Source organism: Bison bison, unplaced genomic scaffold (genome assembly GCF_000754665.1).
Source record: "Bison bison bison isolate TAMUID 2011002044 unplaced genomic scaffold, Bison_UMD1.0 scf7180017854148, whole genome shotgun sequence".
Lineage (NCBI taxonomy): Eukaryota > Metazoa > Chordata > Mammalia > Artiodactyla > Bovidae > Bison > Bison bison.
Window position 1 is genome coordinate 13,561 of NW_011484721.1, and position 246 is coordinate 13,806.

The following is a 246-nucleotide window of genomic DNA, read 5'->3' on the forward strand; positions in this document are numbered from 1 at the left end:
TGTTTCCACTGTTTCCCCATCTATTTCCCATGAAGTGATGGGACCAGATGCCATGATCTTCATTTTCTGAATGTTGAGCTTTAAGCCAACTTTTTCACTCTCCTCTTTTACCTTTATCAAGAGGCTTTTTAGTTCCTCTTCACTTTCTGCCATAAGGAAGGTGTTATCTGCATATCTGAGGTTATTGATATTTCTCCCAGCAATCTTGATTCCAGCTTTTGCTTTTTCCAGTCCAGCGTTTCTCAT